Source organism: Onychomys torridus, chromosome 1 (genome assembly GCF_903995425.1).
Source record: "Onychomys torridus chromosome 1, mOncTor1.1, whole genome shotgun sequence".
Lineage (NCBI taxonomy): Eukaryota > Metazoa > Chordata > Mammalia > Rodentia > Cricetidae > Onychomys > Onychomys torridus.
The window spans coordinates 123450706-123465663 of record NC_050443.1 but is presented as its reverse complement, the minus strand read 5'-3'; the positions used below and the strand labels follow the sequence as shown (position 1 = coordinate 123465663).

The window sequence follows — 14958 nt, the reverse complement described above, 5'->3', positions numbered from 1 at the left end:
GGTCTGGGAACAGTAAACGGTGATATCTAACAGGTGTCAGGGGTGGATGTGATGTGTTCTCTTGCCCCTGGCTGTGGAAGTCAATTCATCTGCCCTCTGTGACAGAGCCCATGTCATCATCTGGGGTTTTCATTATACACTGTGTTTTGTTTCCGTGAGCTGATAGCAGGACTATCTGGGGACATCCCTGCCACTGTGCTCACCTGGGGAGTCGACTCCAGGGCAGACTACTTTCAGCTTCAATCCAAAGGCGTAGATTACCAAGCAGATTGTTCTCCTCCCCAAATCATTACAGAATAGAAGGTGAGTGCCTCTCAGAACTTCCCTGGGCTGTTCCTTTTGCTAGCTCTGATGGGAAGGCTGCTCCTGCCTGGCAGAACTCTCAGGAAATTGCTCAATGGGGCCATTAATAGCTGCCCAGTGTGGCCTAGCCAGAACTCAGCCTGGGTGTCCTCCAGCCTTTGTCCCCTGTCAGCTCACAGCCTTGCATGCACAGGGGGCAGGCGGGGTCTGGGCCTGGAGCCCAACATAATGCATACCAGGTGGCTTTGGGCAAGATGTGTTCTCCATTTGCTTCTGGAGCCAGGCCACTTCTCCATGCTGTCCCCAACCCAATTTAGTTCTTAAGGAGACTGGGTGGTGTGAGTCAGGGTGCGGCCATACTGTCCCAGCCTTCTCTCTGCTCAAGTTGAAAGCTCAGGGTGGGTGTCATTTCTGTCCATTCTCTCACTTAGACCATCAGGGCTCTGAGGTGCTACCCCTTGGCCCACATTTGGTGAAAGGCCAGAAAGGGTGACATCAACTATAGATGATGTTGGTCATCATGCTTTCTAGGACCTTCTTCTTGCCTATTTATCTTATGTTCTAGACTGAATAATTTGGTGTGTGTGTGTGTGTGTGTGTGTGTGTATGTATGTATGTATGTATGTATGTATGTATGTGTGTGTGTGTGTGCGCGCGACAGGGTCTCATTTACCCCAGGCTGTGCTCCTATTACTTAATTTTTGATTTTCCTGTTTCAGTTACAGGCATGCACCAGCACTCCCAGCTTTATTGGGTGCTAGGGGTTAAAACTGGGGTTTCATGAATGGTAGGCTATTGACTAAGCCACATCCCAAACCCATTTTCTTTTTTCCTTTTAAAGATTGGATTTGACTTCTAATGACATATATGTGTTTTGTCTGGGCATGTGAGTGTAGCACCTGAGGAGTCCAGAAGAGGGCATTAGATCCCCTGGAGCTGGAGTTACAGGAGGTTGTGAACTGCCACAGATGGGTGCTGGGAATCGAGCTTGGGTCCCCTGAAAGAGCAGCTGAGCTATCCCTATACTACTCCATTGTCTTTGAGTTTTTTGAGACAGGGTTTCTCTGTGTAGTTCTGGCTGATCTGGAACTCCGGCCCGAGTGCTGGGATTAAGGGTGTGTCCCACCACTCCTGGCACCCCATTCTCTTTGTGTCCTTAGCTTTCTCAGTACACTTCTCCAGTTCAACAGTGTCTGAAGTGGGAACGTTTGGCTTGGCAGGCCTTTCCTAACCTCTGGTCTTGTAGCACTTTCCCAGCCCTGTTCATCTACACAGAGTCCAGAACCTTCTGTGGGTCCCCTACTGGGAGGAGATCCCCTGTTATCTATCAGTTTGTGGGATACCTGCCCTGCCTCATGGCTTCTGAGTCTCATGTGGGGATGCACCTCTTTGCAGTAATTGCTGTTTCCAGGACATAGACTAGAGGCCTGCGATGGGCAGGGCTGTTTTCACTGAGCAGCCCCATGCCCCTCATACACACCAGACCGTGAAATCTCAGTCTATGACACCGGCTGACCTTGTGATGTCATGACGGTGCCTGGCACCTGCAAGCTTCACATCATCCTTGTATCTTTTTTTTTTTTTTTTTTTTTTGGTGACAGTGTCTCAGGTTAGATTCAGATTTCTGTGTAGCTTAGGCTGGTCTTGAATTTCTGTCCTCCTGCCTCTACCTCCTGAGTCCTGGGATTATAACAGGCGTGTGCCACCAAGCCCATCTCGTTTTTATCAGGCTCAAAAAGCTCTCTGTGAGCCTTTTAATCTCAGGAAAATGAAACCATAGAACAAAATTTTAGATTTGTTTATGTGTTTGTGTGAAGGTATGCTGTGCATGCAGATGTTGCAGAGGCCAGAAGAGGGAGCTGATTCCCTGGAGCTGGAGTTAGAAGTGTTGTGGGTGCCGGGAGCTGAACCCAGGACCTCTGCGAGAGCAACCAGTGCTCTTAACTGCTGAGCCATCTCTCCAGCCCTTTCCTGTGGTCTTTAGAACGTTGGAGCTTTAATGAGAAACATGTTGCCCGTGTTGCTTTTTCTGGTTGTACCCTCCAGAGGCTGTTTGCCTGAATTCTGGGTTTACCTCTCTGCTGCAGCTCTGAGGAAACACAGACCTAATATCCTGCTGGTTAGCCCAGAGAGATCTGGGGTGGCATTAAGATGGTATGGTACAATTGAGTGAGTTGGTACACACATGTAATCCCAGCACTCAGGAGCTAGAGGCAGTGTGATCAGAAGTTCAAGGTCATCTTCAGCTACATAGTACATTTGAGGCCAGCCTAGGCTACATGGACCTTAGCTTTAAAGAAAACCCAAAGCTAGTGTTGGGGCTGGAGATGAGGCTCAGCTCACTGGTTTGGCCCCAGGACTAGGCTTGTCTATACAGCTATATGGTCAGCGCTGGCAGAACAGCTGGTGGAGGACTTGGATCTTATCTGTTGTCCCTGACCTGTCAGAAGGTCTGAGAGCAGCAGCTAGGCGGAGACGCATATCAGATTTATCCAGTGAGAACTGACGGAAGGTGGCATCCAGTCTATGGCTGCTCACTTCAGCCTTGAATCCTAGTCTGTTAGGGAAAAAAATCTTTCCTTCCTGAGGGTTCATGCTCACTAAGTAGTGCCTGGTGGCTGAACAGAGGTGAGCTGGCAGGAGCAGAGCCTCTGTGGTGTTCCCCCTTCTACTCCCAAGCTCCCGATTACAGAAACTTTAGGTTGGTTTCATGGGAGATGTCTGTCTCCTATCTGTAGACCCTCAGGTACCCACAAAGTCTGGGTGGTCACTGAGGAGGTGGTGCATGGCACCTGTCCTAGTCAGGGTTTCTACTGCTTCGATGAAACACCATGACCACAGCAAGTTGGGGAGGAGAGGGTTTATTTAGCTTGCTCTTCCACATCACTGTTCCACATTGAAGGAAGCCAGGACAGGAACTCAAGCAGGGCAGGAACCTGGAGGCAGGAGCTGATGCAGAGGCCATGGAGGGGTTCTGCTTACTGCCTTGCTCCCCATAGCTTGCTTAGGACCACTAGCCCAGGAGTGACCCCATGCACAATGGCCTGGGCCCTCCCCTATAAATTACTAATTAAGAAAATGCCTTACTGTAATTTTTTTATAAAAGATTTATTATTTATTTATATATGTATATGAATGCTCTATTTGCTTATATGCCTTCAAGTCAGAAGAGGGCATCAGATCCCATTATAGATGGTTGTGAGCCACCATATGGGTGCTGGGTCCTCTGGAAGAGCAGCCAGTGCTCTTAACCGCTGAGCCACCTCTCCAGCCTCCCCTACAGCCAGATCTTATGGAGGCATTTTCTCAATTGAGGTTCCTTCTTTTTAGATAACTCTAGTTTGTGTCAAGTTGACATAAAACAAGCCACATTGCTGTATGGTCTCCATGTTTGCTGTATTCACACTCTGTCCTGCAGAAGTGAGTTCTGAGGCTGAGGAGAACATGGGCCCTGCCTAGTGCTATGTAGGGGAGCTGCCTAGCTGGAGCCCTGATCCAAACCCTGAGAGTTGCTTACCTTTGCTGACTGGCCATGCTCTGCTGTCTGGCCCTGGTCTGTCTGGCAGGTGGGCCCCATAAGGACAGGTGGAGAGGCTTGTCTGCTGGTCCTCCTGTGTAGTGGAGAAGATGAGGGCCATCTGGGTACTCCTGTGGACTATCTGATACTTTCGCAGAAGAAGTCTGGGCATTGAGGAAAATGCAGCAATTTTTTTCCAGCATTTTTGTAAGTTATTTGATTTGATTTGATTGTTTTGCCTGCATGTATGGCTGTGCATGTGTACCTGGTGTCCTCTGATATCAGAAGACATGGTCATGGAGTCACAGATGGTTGTGAGCAGTCATGTGGGTTCTGGGGACTGAACCCAGGTTTTCTGGAAGGGCAGCTGATGGTCTTAACCTCTGAGCCATCTCTCCAGCACCCCTTCCTGACTGGTGCCTTTTTTTTTTTTTTTTTTTTTGAGACAAGGTCTTGTAATGTAGCCTACCTAGACTGTTCTTGAACTTTTTTTTTTTCTCTCTTTCTTTCTTTCTTTCTCTCTCTTTGTTTTTCCAGACAGGGTTTCTCTGTGTAGCTTTGCGCCTTGCCTGGATCTTGCTCTGTAGACCAGGCTGGCTTCGAACTCACAGAGATCCACCTGCCTCTGCCTCTCAAGTGCTGGGATTAAAGGCGTGTGCCACCACTGCCCGTGTTCTTGAACTTATGATCCTCCAGCCTCAGCTTCTGTAGTGTTGGGATTGTAGGTGTGTACTATTGTGGAAAAGCAATCCCCTCCCCCACCAGGTGCCTGAGCCCCCTTGGCAGAGTTGCCCCAAGGTACTTGGGTACTTTGAGAGGTTCCTTGTCTTCATTAGGTCTCAGTTTTCTTGTCTGTAGTACAGGCGACAGCAGCCCCACCTCCTGTGGGAACTAGGTGATGTCTGGCAGACAGCAAGCTAGGAAGGCAGGCAAGCATGAGATCTGTGGGGTCACCAAGCCAAGACCTGTCCCAGAACATCCAAAGCTGAACCTCTTTCTGGATTTCTTTGGTAGGGAATTTGGTCATCCTTGGGTCCATGTGCCTTAGTGTCCACAGCAGGCACTGTGGGAAGGGCTCCAGGGCTCTTCTGTGTCGCCACCACCCTCCAGACCTGCTGCCCTGTGAAGCTCCAAGACAGCCAGAGCTCAGACTCCCAAACCTCCAAGCATGTTGGTGCCCAGACAAGCTTGGCCGAGACCAGAAGGCTGGGGGTTAATTGCCATCCAGGCAACCCCAGAGGTGGCTTGTATCTTCCCCTCTATCTTTTTATCTGTTGGCCAAAAGGGGGAAAGAGGTGTTATTTGGGATCCTGAGTTGGCACCCGTCACCATTTTGGGCGGTGGCCCTTGGGCCTTGGCACCTGGCTTTTCACTTTTTTCCAGGAGCTGTGGTTTGTTTGAAAGCAGAAGCCTGTGACTTTGGCTCAATAAACAGATTTTGGAGAGCAATGATAAATTTGGCGGTTTTTATGACTCCTTTCCACAGCACTTAAAGGAAACAAGAGCCGGTACAAAGGTAGGCTTGTTTCTGAAATCGGTTCTCCAGTTTCCTCTCTGAGGACAGGACAATGAGATCTTTGTGGCCACACGGGAACCACTTCCCTCTCTGGCCCACAGGGGAGGGCCTGGGCCATCCCACCTTCTCCCACCTCTGTGGAAATGCGTCAGTGCCAAGCCGGCTAGCTGGCAGGTCTGACTGATGGTTGCGGGGTTGGCAGTGGTTCTCAGGGTGTGGCTCAGAGGCACCACAGATGGACGGCAGCTCCAGTCCTGTGTCTCCGAGTTCATCCATGCTGAATTCTTGATCTGCGTCGCTTTTGGGAACACTTGGACTCTGACGTCTTTGTTACCTTGAGCCTCAGTGGCTTTCCCTTGTCTGTCTTTCTGTCTATGTGCTGGGGACAGAACCCAGGGCTTCATACGTACTGAGCAAGCATTCTAGTTCTGAGCCGTTAGTTCTGTCTAGTGCTAGTCCTCAATTAAAGAGGAGTCCAGGCCCAGGTCCCTGTAGGTGCGGGGCCGGTGGCAGCCAGGAAAATCTGGCATCACCAGAGGCCAGATGTCTGAGTTGCAGCCCTGGCTGCTCAGCTTGTCACTTGTCTGGATGAATGAGGTCAGGAGCCAAACACAGGGGTAAACATGGCACCTTACAAGCCGCCTGGCCTGTCTTTGTGCTGGGAGCTGATTTTGATGCCTGGTCTGAACAGAATAATCTGTGGTTGTGTGTGCTTTATATGCTGGGTGTGTGGAGGGAAGGTTTCCTGTGCAAATAAATGCATCATCCTTTGGAACACCCAGAAAACAACTGGTCAAAACAAGTGAAGTTTATTGCTGCCACTGCCTTGTGGATGGGACCATCACAGTCCCTGGATTAGAAATGGGGAAACTGAGGCCCAAAGAAGTAGAAAGAGTAGAAGCTTATTTGAATTGTAAATGGTTTCTTTGAAATTGCTTTTGTTTTTTGGTCTTGTTTTTCTCTGTGTAGCTCTGGTTGTCCTGGAACGCACTCTATAAACCAGGCTAGCCTCCCGAGATCCACTTGCCTCAGCCTCCCAAGTGCTAGGATTAAAGACGTGTGCTGCCGCCGCCGCCGCCACCACCACCACCACCACCCAGATCTTTGAAACTGCTTTAAGGAGTTGGGTATGGTCACTTATGGAGGTGGAGTTCATGGCCATCCTAGGCTACATACAAGACACCAGTCTGAAAAAAACAACAGGCTGCAGAATAATCAGTAGTTAGGATCAGGTTTCATTCTTAGTACCCACATAGCAGCTCACAGTTATCCTTAACTACAGGTCCTCCAACACCCTCTTCTGGCCTCTGCAGGTACCAGGCACGAACATTGTACATTGATATAGCTGCAGCCTAAGCACCTGTATGTGTACACATACACACACACCCACACCAAATCCAACACAAACAAAATTGCCAAATGGGCCCTTTATTGATTAGGATCTGCTCTTTGCTGGTGGAGACATGTTGAACAGATAGGAAACAGATCCGGAGAGGGGCTGCAATGTCACAGTTGCCCTCTTGGGGGAGGTGTCTGATGGGCTGGTCTTCCTATATGCATGAACTTGGGTGGTTGTCCTGTGCCCGGTAGAACAAGCCATGAGGCATTGGGTGAAAGCTGCCACTGTCCTGTGGAAGGACTTGCTTCTATCAGAGTGTCCAAGCACTCAGTCCCCAGGGGCTCTGAGTGCATCTCCATCCTGGGATTGTTGTCCTGCTCTTTGCCGTGGTCGTGGGCCACTTCCGGGAGCCTGGCAGGCTGGGAGCCATGGGACCTAGATGGTGTGTAATCAGAATGCTATATTTTGTCGAAAATAAGAATGTTAGTAATAGGCTGGTTTCTGGCAAGTCAAACTGGGACTCAGAAATACATATTTTTCCCTACTCTGTCCTAAACCTTCTAATTAGTGAAAACGCACATTTGCAGACATAAATCAGTGTCACGATTTGTCCTGGGTATCCCTGAGCTGGTAACATTATGTGGTTGCTAAATTGGGGCTTTGGGAGTGTGTGCATGCTTGTGTGTGTATGCATGTGTGCACATTGTGTCAGAGGGTAAGGGTTCAGGAGAGGCAGAGTTCCCCAAAGAAGGCCTGTGGCTGCTCTCCTTTTCTTGGGCCACCCAGTACCCCCGTACGTAAACTGTCACAGTTCTTGAGTGCGGATATCACCGGTTAAACTGATTAACGGGGGAAATAACTTTCATGGTGAGGGACTTCCTTTCTGGATACCTTTACTGTGGGGTGTCAGTAGCTGGATCCAGGACTCTGCAAAGGCCATTGGCCTGGTGCCACCTGCTGGGTGGTTCCCTTTCTAGCTAAGGTCTTGGCCATGTGAAGACCCCAACAGTGCACATGAGCCAGCTCTGCTGGGCCCATGAGGTCCCATTGTTTGTTAGGTGCAGGGTCTACTCAGGTGGGGTCATGCTGGTTCAGCAGTGGGTTGGGGTGTGAAGTTATGTCGTAGAGCGTCTGTGGCCATTGGTCATCTACTATAGGGGAATTACTTGCCAGTTGTCCTCTGATATCCAGCTAAGACAGTCATTGGTCTAGGAGCCTATAGGGTGTGAGGAGAACGCTGTGGTGGGGCACAGGTGAGCCAGCTGCTGGTACACATGAGGCCTTTGGTCTGTGAAAGGAGCAGGAGGTAGGCTGGCCTCTGGCAGGGGAACAGGCCAGGCTAGGCAGCTCCCTACTCTGGATTCCATGTGCCTCTGCCCAGCCTCTTCTGGCTCTTCTCACTCTATTTTATTTCTGACTCTAGGCCAGTGCTTTTCAAAATGTGTTTCCTGGTTTAAAACCAAAAAAACAGGACAAAGAATGTCAGTTGAGTGTTTGCTTAATGTGCATGAAGTCCTGGGATTGGTCCCAGGATTGCATAAACCAGGCATGGTGGAAAATGCATCCTGGGATTAGTAGCTGGGCCTACCTCCTCTGTAAACACAGTATGACCTTGGTGAGCTGCTTGGCAATGGACTGTGGTCACTCACCTGTGGAAGGGAGCTTGGACCTTCCCTCATGTAGCTGAGCTGGGCTAAGGTGGTGACCAGCCCACAGCCAGTGCTGGTTCGGCTCTGGGTGTTGGTCCAGGGACCGGGTATTGGATGGCTGGCTTCTGTTGAGAACAGGTAGCTGGGACTTCTACCCATGGCAATCTGATGGTCAACCTTGGGAATGTCCTGGGCAGGAGTGACATGGTGTTTGGGAATGAGGGCCATATAGTTCTGGAAGGGGCCTAAGCCACTGGGGCCATAACACCCCTCAGAGTTGGGGCTTCCCATGGTGTGAGGCCAGTGACCTTCCCAACAGCCACCCTGGCAGACCTGCAGTGAGCCTTTTTCTGGTCCTGAGACTTCACTTGTCTTCGGACATTCAGGAGTGGCTGAGCATTGTCCTAGCCAGCTCCTTTGCGTGACAGAGCCCATGCTTTGCCCAAGCAGCAGCCACACACCCTCCTGTCTGCCTCAGAGCCTGGGTGGCCTCATGTCAGGCACAGCCCCTGACTCTGCTGTGGCACAGTGGGGACCCTCCAGCCCATGTCACTCTTTAGTGAAGACTGGGAAGCCCTATCCTTCAGAGTGTCCGACCCAGCAGCCTTGTTCTCTCTCTCTAAAACTTTTTATGCATATTACATTTTGTCTGTGTACCATGTGCATGCCTGGTGCCCATGGAGGCCAGCAGGAGGGTGTTGGATCCCTGAGGCTGGAATCACAGATGGGTTGTGAGCCACTAGGTGGTCGCTGGGAGTCAGAGCCAGCATCAGCCAGTGCTTTTAACTGCTGGGCCTCTCTCTTTAAAAATGTATTTATTACTATTGTGTGCATGTGCAGGTGTGTGTGTGCGCGCGCATGCGCGTGCAAGAGGACAACTTTGGGGCATACATTTCTTCTTTCACCTTCATTTGGGTCTGGGGGATTGAACTCAGGCTGCCAGGCTTATACATCAAGCATCTTTGCCTACTGAAGCTATCTTGTTGGCTTGTCTTACTCATTTTATCTTTTGCAAGTGATTTCTTATTTCCTGTCTCCCCTCCCCCACCCCAACCCCTTATATTTCCTGCTTGCCTGCTTCCCTGACCTTTGAAATGTGGTTCCTGCCCGGGAAGTTTTCCTAACTTGCAGAGTTAATGAAGGCTTCCTTTGGTGCAGTGAACATGTGTGCATGTGTGTGTGTGCTCTTGTCCGGGTGTGTACTGGCATGCTTTTGGTTGTATGTGTTTGAGAATGAAAGTGAGTTGTGTGTGTGAGTGTAAGAATGTGTGGGTGTTGGAGAGATGAGATGAGGTGCCGAGGGGCAGCAGAAATGGGTGCGCCTGTGCGAGAGGCAGAGGGCAAGCTCCAGCCTGCAGTGCGGGTGTTTGCATGCAGAGGCAGCTGTGGGGAACCGTTGTTGGCTGGAACAGAGAGGGTTGGAATTGGGGTGTGAGGACCTGCTGTGAAGAGGTGACCTTGTTCTATAGAGGCCATTCTATAAGTGCAGCCAGCTCACCATTCTGGCCAGTCCAAGGTAGGGTTTGTGATATTCTGGAAGTTTCTTCCCACTGCCTTGCTAACACAGCAGGTTCTGTTTGTGTGTTCTTTGTGCTCCTGAGGGTTCCCGAACTCTGTTACAACAAAAGCTTTTCAGAGTTCCATCAGCCTCTGTTGTAGGGGAGACACATCATCTTTCTGAATGTATTTGGCCACATTTCTGGATGTGTAGGCCTGGCCACGGTGGCTGTTTTGGTTTTTGACATAAATGATGGCCTTGGCCAGCTGTGATTGGGGCCCTGCTGGGTTTATCAGCTATGCATACCCCAAAGAGGTGAGTGTGGCCCAGGGTCTGTTTCCCCCAGGTCAGGTGTCAGGACTCTAGGGTGAGGATGGCTAATGGCCTGGAAGTGGCCTGGTAGAATATTTCAGGGACTGGGGCTGTTTTGGTGGGTGTGGAATGGGGGCTCTGGCCAGATGGGTGTGGGATAGGGGCTGTGGCCAGATGAAGGGAGTTTTCTGGCTCAGTGGGTCCAGAGGCCTATAAATGGATACATGGATGGAGAGATGGATACATGGACAGATAGAGGAATGGGTAGATGGATGGGTAGATGGGTAGAGAGGGCAATAGGTAGTTGAGCTCAGGAGGTGGTAGGGAGGAGAACCATTCTTCATGTTTGCTAAGGTTTCCATTAAAGGTAGGCCTGTGGTAGGGAGGGTAGGAGGCGTTATAAGAGACCTAAGGTTTTATGCTTTATAAACATCAGGCTGCTCCTTTCCGTTGATCATGTCACTGAGAGCAGCCTTAGCTGGGAAAGAGCCCCTGAGAAGAAGTGAGATTCTGTGGCTGAGGTCATCGCTGTCATAGTTGCTTGGGTGTGAGTGGCCCTGCCCCTGGCCAGGAGGCTAGGTCTCAGGTGGGACATGCAGGTGGGGAAGGCTTTGAGGAACTGTGGACCACTGAGTGTTGGTACATCATTTTATTTTAATTAGTTGTTGTTGTTATTATTATTATTAAGACAAGGTCTCTCTACATATCCCTGGCTGTCTTGGAACTCTATATAGAGCAGGCTGGCCTTAAACTCACGAAGATCTGTCTGCCTCTGCCTCCTCGGGTGCTGGGATTAAAGGTGTGTTGGCACTTTCTTTTACCTTAGCTAAGAATGTTGTCAGGGCTGGAGAAAAGGCTCAGTGGTTAAGAGCACTGACTGTTCTTCCAGAGGACCTGGGCTCAATTCCCAGCACCCATATGGCAACTCACAACTATCTGTTATTCTAGTTCTGGGGGACCTGGTGCCTCACACAGACGTACATGTAAGCAAAATACCAATGTACATAAAACAAATAAAAAATTTATTAAAAAATTGAAGAAGAATGTTGTCAGTGGCACAGGAGTGAGCATTTTCTGTGCCTCAAGGTGGCTTACCTTTATTCTTCTCAATTGGAGACGAGGGACAGGCCTCACAGCTTCTCTTGAGTTTTCTTTTTGTTTCCCATCATTTAGCTGAATATGGCCTCTTAGAGAGGCATAGAGCTTCCTGGCTTGGAAGCAACCGCCTACTACTCCAGCCTGTCTAAAGTTCACGGTTCATGGTGACATTTCCTGGGGGTTTTGCAGACTATGCATTGTCCTACCAGTTCTGTTTAGGAAAACAAAACAAAACAAAACAAAACAAAACAAAACAAAACCAAAACAAAAAACAAAACCCAGGCTGCAGAGATGCTTCAGCAGTTAACTGCTGGCTCTCTTTTAGGGGATCAGAATTTGGTTCTTAGCACCCACATCAGACAGCTCACAACCACCTGTAACCCCAGCTCCAGGAGATCTGATGTTCTTTTCTAAAGGTCAATGTCTTCTCCAATCACTGTTTTTTTGAGATAAGGTCTCTCACAAATCTTGGAACTTACTGATTTGGCTAGACTAGTTGGCCAGTGAGTCCCAGGGATCCTCCTGTCTCTACTTCTTTGGGATTATAGGATTATACTTTATTCACTTACACACACACACACACACACACACACACACACACACACACACTGGCAATGTACCCATATACATTAAAAAAAGTCTCCAAGTTGATTCCTGTGTGTGGTGGGGGTCAGGATGGGGGTAGGAAGCACTGTGTGGGCAGCATGGGGTGAGCAGACAGATCAAAGAAAGTGGACAGAGCTAGAGTAGGAAGTCCTGGGTCCACTCGGAGTTCTGGCCCTGTGGATGGGATACAAGATTGTGTGTGGGTGGGCCTGTGAGACTCCCAAGCTTGTAGACACCCAAAGCTTAGATACTGAGGAGCTGAGGTGTGTCCCATTTGTAGTTGGAAGTTTTCCTGTGTCCTACCCAGTCTGCAGCCACTCAGACCCAAATAAACATACAGAGGCCTATATTAATCATAAACTGTATGGCCATTAGCTCAGGCTTATTACTCACTAGCTCTTATACTGAAATTAACCCATAATTATTATCTGTCTTTAGCCACATGGCTTGGTATCTTTTCTCAGTTCTGCCATGTCATCTTGCTTCCTCTGTGTCTGGCTGGTGACTCAGTCTTGCTCTTCCCCGAATTCTCTTCATCTGCTTACCCACCTATACTTCCTGCCTGGCTATTGGCCAATCAGCATTTTATTTGTCAACCAATCAGAGCAACACACATTCACAGCATGCAGAATGACATTCCATAGCACCCATTAGTAGCATCCATAGATTTGAGGTGATGGCTGTAGCTTGATGTCTTTCTGGGATGTGGTCACTGTTTCCTGTGTCTTCCTTTTTTTAAATTTTGAGACAGGTTTTCTCTGTGTGGCCCTAGCTGTCCTGGAACTCACTCTGTAGACCAGGCTGGGCTTGAACTTATTGATCTACCTGCCTCTGCCTCCTGAGTGCCAGGATTAAAGGCAGGCACTACCACCACCTGGCCTTCTTCCTTCTTTGAGACTCCAGCTTCCCACCAGAAAGCTTGCAGAGTGCACCCATGACCAGCACCACCTCCTTGCGGCACCTTGGTTAGGTGGTGTGTATGAGGCTGTTTGGCTGTGCATGTGTGTGCATGCTCTCCAACTAAGTTGGTGTCTTCTTGTATGTGAACCCTTATTCTTTCGGTGGCTCAGCATTTCCCATTGGGTTGGTGATAGAATCTCCTCCCCACCCCCATCCACCACGTGTGCACAGGCTCCCATGCTCTCCTCGAGCCATTGGAGGCCCATATAATGGTTTGTGATTATAAATAAGGCATGGACCAAGATTGCTCCTTATTTTGGGGTGGCAGCAAAGGGTTGGATTACCTGGAATTGGGCCTTGTTTGGGGTAACCATGTAAACAGTGTAAAATATAGGTTATTGGAATGGAAGGAAAACGCTTGGTTATGAATTCTATATATAAATATTGGACCTACTTACAGGGTTAAAATGGGATTGTTGGCACTGGGGTTTTCAGTCCTAATTCTGCTGTGGCAGGAATGATAAACTGACCACAGGGCCTGGTGCCCAAGGCAGGAGGGGGCCTGAGCTGGTGTCTTTCTCTGACTTGATGGGGTCCTGGGAGAAATAGGTATGTACCTGTCAGAGATAATTCTGAGCTATTGGCTCCCTTCCCCGGTTGTGGGTGCTGAAAATCTCTGGGGATATGGGATGTCCAAGTTCTTGCTTTGAAGGAGAATATACAAGATTAAACTGATGTAGACATAGGGTAGACCAAGGGAGCCTGTCATATGTCATAGGGAATTTAGCCTGGTCAGCTGTCAGCTGTGCCTTTTCAAAGCATTAACCCTTTGCAGTCATTGTTTTGAGGTAGACTGGCCTTGAACTTGGTACAGACCTAAGGATGACCTTGAACTTCTGTGCCTTCTGCTTCTATGTCTCATGTCCTGGACATGTGCCACCATGTCAGATCAGAACGTGTGTGTGTGTGTGTGTGTGTGTGTGTGTGTGTGTGTGTGTGTTGCACAAACTAAGGCTCAGCAGGTGGTAAAAGAATCTTGCTCCATCTCCCAGCTGGGATCCAGGCTGGTGTTAAGCCCAGGACCTCATGTCTAGTGGAGCTGACCCTAGCCTGGGGAGCCCTTACCACAAGCCGTTTCCAGGAGAGCCTCCTTGTGTTGGTGGCCTGAACCCCTACTGGTTTCACAGGGAGGATACCACTGACCCGGGGTCCCTGCGTGGAGCGTACCCCGGGCCTACCAATGCCCCTCCCTAGAGGTCTGGCCTCTTGCCTTATCATATTCAGCTTCAAAAATAATACTTGCACAAACAGCCTCCTAGCAACAGATGTGGAATTCCAAGTTAACACTTGAAAATACATCTTCACACTCTTGAGGCAGAGACTCTTCTACTTGACCTTTATTAGCCTGTGCAGCCAGTTGGTGCTCTCCCCCACCCCCAGTGGCGGAGCATATGGATTCATAGTTATGTGAGGAGGGAGTGGGGGCGGGAGGGAGAGAGAGAATGCACATGTGTGCAGTTATATGTGCATGTGGAGATCAGAGCTCAACATTGGACATCATTCCTCAGAAGTCATCCATCTTGTTTTTGTTTTTAAGAATTATGATATGTACATGTGTCTGTCCATGTGTGGGTATGTACATATGAATGAAGGTGCCTACAGGGACCAGAGGTGTTGGGCCCCCTGGAGCTGGAGCTATAGATCATTGGGAACTACTATGTGGATGCTAGGAACCGAACCTGGGTCCTCTGCAGGAGTAGCATGTGCTCCTAACTGCTAAGCCATCTATTTTGTGGTCCTTAATGTAAGAGGTACTATGGTATTGTCCACATGGCTTGTCCCAGTGTCATCTTTCTCTACTAGAGGATGCTCCACGACCTTTCCCTGGTGATCTTTCAACTTCCTCAGGCCAGAGACTCAGAAGTGTAGCCTGTGGGCCTGGAGGAGGTACAGCTAGGACTCCTAATCTGTTGGGGGCTGTGCATTGAGAGGTGTTGGGCAGACGGGGCAAGTTACTTGGCAGAGAAGGACCCACAGGAGCAGCATCCACTCATTCTCTTCGCGCTTGCTGCCACCGTGGGTTTCTACCCCAGGGACTCTGCGTGGGTTTTAATCTCCCTCGTCTGACCGCCTCACACAGTGCAGCCTTCGCCTGTACTGTTTCCTGTTCCCGCCTGTCCCTGACTCTGTTTGCTCCATTCACAGCGTTAACCTGGCATC

General features: G+C 49.5%; 1 protein-coding gene across 1 annotated transcript in view; it reads left to right on the top strand.

The window, feature by feature from the left end:
• Nucleotides 1–14958, top strand: part of Lrp5 (LDL receptor related protein 5) — a 104402-nt gene that overhangs the window by 15672 nt on the left and 73772 nt on the right. The gene's annotated exons all lie outside the window — the stretch shown is intronic.